The sequence below is a fragment of the Drosophila nasuta genome, chromosome 2R (genome assembly GCF_023558535.2).
Source record: "Drosophila nasuta strain 15112-1781.00 chromosome 2R, ASM2355853v1, whole genome shotgun sequence".
Lineage (NCBI taxonomy): Eukaryota > Metazoa > Arthropoda > Insecta > Diptera > Drosophilidae > Drosophila > Drosophila nasuta.
In genome coordinates, this window is record NC_083456.1 from 21,071,998 (window position 1) to 21,076,126 (window position 4,129).

Consider the following 4,129-nt stretch of genomic DNA (forward strand, 5'->3'; position numbering starts at 1 on the left):
GATTACCCAAGAGAATACGAATAGGAAATTCCTCATGCATTTAAATGAAGCTGGCGCTGTTATTTTAAATATATCGCCATTCATACAACTTCATTTATCAGGCTAAAGGTTAAGCTAATCAATTGAAGCTGACAAACACCTGTGACCTGACCCTGGGGTAGCATTGCGTATGCGCATTTTTCATGTATTTTATTTTTATATACTTGCATATATATAAAACACGTCTCAGCTGAAAGCTACTAGTTGACTAAGACACACCCAAAGCTAGCTGGCTCACTGACTGGCTGACTGACCCTCAGCGAGTGTCTCCAAGTTGACAAGTTGGCCAACGCAGCGCACTCAGAGTGCAAGGTCAAAGTGTATTAAAAATTCATTAGATATATGCAACTATATATATGTATTACTTGCGCATAAATATGGTTACAGTGAGGATACTACGCCACAGCACACAAATACACAACAAAACTGCTAAGGAAAAACAAGTTGAGGGAGGCAAAAAGAAAAAAAAAAAAAAAAGGAAAACAAAACATTTGATTTACGCAGTTTGATGCGAGGAATTCTTCGCATAGTCTGGCGTTGACAAGATGCCACCCATGGCGCTGGACAAGGCGCCTTCTAATTGGCACAAATTTTGCAGTGATGCTACTTTGCTAGTACATGCCACATGCCGCATGCCGCACAGCATGCCTTGTGCGCCGTGCTCTCGCTCTCGCTCTCTCTCTTGGTATTTTAATGCAAAGCACGTAACTCAGACTCAACTAATGGAATTAAACAAATTATTTTATGGTCTGGCCAGCAGGAAATGTAAATTTTGTAGAGCGTGACACAGCAGCAGCTGCTGCCACAGTGTGGCGGCAATGGGGCAACAGCTGAGGTGGCACTCCTTTTTCGCAGCATTTTGTTGCAATTAGATGCTATTGGCACCTGGCACAAAACCCAATTGGCCAGTCGCTACACTAGTTTCCCATTGCCACTGACAAATTTGTACGTGATGTTGTCGTTTTGCGTTTTCTCTTCTTGTATTTTTCTGTGTTCAATTTTTGTATTGTGTTTATGTTTGGGTTTGGGTGCTCAGGCGAATGTCCTGGCAATCGTCAAGTTCATTTGGTTGTGTTGTTTTTGAACCTAATGCCACAATGAAGCTCGCAACAACTGTGTGGCAAATAATACTAGTACTACACTTTTTCCACTCGCACTCGTACTCGCTTTCAAGGTTCAGTGACATTTGCCAAGCGCTCAATTTGATTAAGTGCGGAGTGTGCACAGTTGGGTAGTTGTGCTCAAGGCGACCAAACGTCGGGGGTGTTGGGCACGAGGCTCTGACGAGAATGGCGTCTAAATGCAATTATCTGCAAGCTTGCAGGCGACTCACGACGCGTGCTCAATGCCAAGCCAAATTGCATTTGAACACTTGCTGGTTTATCAGCTCAGCTACGTTCGACCATCTTCTACAGTTGTTTTTGCATTTGTTGCACATCCACAACTTGAGGTTGCCCCTTGATAATGACCGGCATTTGAATGGCACAACACTGATTTCGTTTTGACGCGTGCCCAGCTCACAAAGCCATTCAAATTGTGCACAACGATTTCTTGGCAACACTTAAAGTCAAGGAGCAACTCTTTAAGTCCTTTTCTGCTGCTTGTCCGTTGTCTGGCATTTTGGAATTTTATATAGCATACTTTGCTGCGAAGGTGAAATGTCCGTTCAAGTGGCTGCTGGCTGCTTCTGACTTTTTTTTTGTTTAAATAAACTGCTACTAAAACAAAATATGCTACTGTCACACTAGCAGCAAATGCCTTTGTCCCTGTCCGTAGATAACAGTAGAAGCAACAGCAGCAACTACGCCAAGGGACAGCACAACAACAACAACAACAACAAAATGGAAGCCTGAAGGTTTTTTGTCTCTTGTGTCGTGAGCGGTTAGAGCAGGCCAGCGGTGGTGGTGACAGTGCCACAGTGCTATGTGGTGTTGGTTCCATGACCCCAAACCACCAAACCACATTACAGCAACACACTTTAGTCGAATGGAAAACGTTTTTACATTTTTTCTTTTGCTGCAGTTTTGTGAGTGTGTGTTTTTTTTTAAGGTTGCGTGTGTAATGTTCGTGGAGTGCTAGTGATGACAGGTGCTTAGAAAACCAGGCAAACAATAGCTGTAATTTATTTGAAAATATTTTTAAATTTATCATTCAGTTGCATGTTGGAAAAAAATAAATTTACTGAGGAGCGTTAAAAAAAGAATTTTAGCTTTTCTTGCTAGAGATGTTAAAATCAAATGGGATTGTATAGTTGCTTATTTGATCATCATTATTATACATTATACAACACTTAATCTAAATAATCGTAACGTACTACTCAACACTTAAATGAAGTAATAATTACTACACAATACTTACAATAAGATTTTATCGAAAATAAATATATCGGAAATCGATAGTTAGAGCGCCATATCGTGAAATATGGGAAAGAAAGCAAATAAAACTATTTTTTTTTTTTACAGGATAAATATATTTTACATTTCAGTTAAATTTCGTTAGGAAGTACCATTTTGTTATACTATTCAAATGAGTGGGAGCAACAGTTTTTAGATTTAAATTACATATATTATGATGTTAATATTTATTATATTATACAAGTTAACGATAAAAATAATTCCTTGTGTCGACAGCGGCAAAAGTAGCTATAAAAAGGCTGAAATAACAGCACTCACTTTGTAGTGGACTCTTAACAAACACAAACACTTGTGAAACAATTACACAGACACGCACACACACATACAAGCACACACAGTAAACACTGCTACTCATAAGTGTGCGAGCGAGTGTGAACAAACACAAGTGTGGACAAGATACACTTGACGTGCTTAGTATATATTTTAGAATTATTGCCACGCATAATTGCTTAAATAAAATACTTGACATGCAAAAATGAATGTGTGTGTGTAAGTGGGCGTCTGAACAACATACAATGATATTCAAATTATTAAGGCAAAAGCAAAAGCAACAAAACAACTACTATACATGTTATTTGATTCGTTTGCGAACAATACGCCCGAAATTATGCAACATGAAATTATGAAACCAAAAGAGGACAAGCTTACTGCGGATGGCAGCAGTGCTCTGTAATTCCTCAGCTGCTTGTTAAGTTCAACTTGACTTTGTTGTTGTTGTTTTCCTTTTTTTCTGTATGTTCTCATTGTTGTTGCCGTTGGATGGCAAATAAATAAAGTTCCCCATGCAAAGTGGTTGCTCGGTTGGCCTTAACTCGGCCAACGTTGCAGCTTGAGCTCTGTTTCCAAAACACAAAACTCAGTCAACAAAACGTTTGCATGACTGCGGGCAATATTATTATGATACTCTGTCAACTGCTCAAAAAATGGGTATATAAACTAGGAGGAAATGCATTTCCGACAATCATAAATATCTCTCTGCATCTATCTTGCATCCAGGATATTCGCAGGTTCAGCATTTGCAAGCTTCTCTTTCAGTTCTTTTATTTTTAAACTTTTTTGTTATGGAAATATTTTTGTGCACTGCTTTGACTTTTATTCAACTTAACTTTTTGGACTGTGCTTTTTTTGGTCAGTTCGCAGCTACTGGACCATCTCTGTGAAAAGAAAAGCAGCTGCAAAACAAAACAAAATTACGGGTATAATCAAATTTCGTGGTATTTATTTTTCATTTATTAATTGCCTCGAGGCGTTTAGACACGAGGCAAGATGTACATTATTTTTTGTGTGGGTCGCAACATGACAGTCTTGTTATGATTTTCTTTATTACAAAATAATAAGGGGTGCGCAACTGCGTTGTTAACTATAAGACACTGCCGCTGACCTTCTTAACATAACAACGAGCTGGAGCGTGGGCTTTCATTCATTCAACATGAATGAAATTTCCATCAATGAAAGAAAATAATGTGTGTCATAAGAATGTAGTTGGATTAGGTGCCAATTAACTGCAGAAGTAAATCAAAGTACGTTCAACAAAAATAGAAAGTGGGTGGGAATTAACTTGTGATGTGATTGATATTATGTGATATTGCGTAATGAAGATAATGTAGTTCGATTTATATATTTTACTTTATTTTAATTTCGAGAAGCAATTCCACTTTTCTCTTATTATTGTAAAG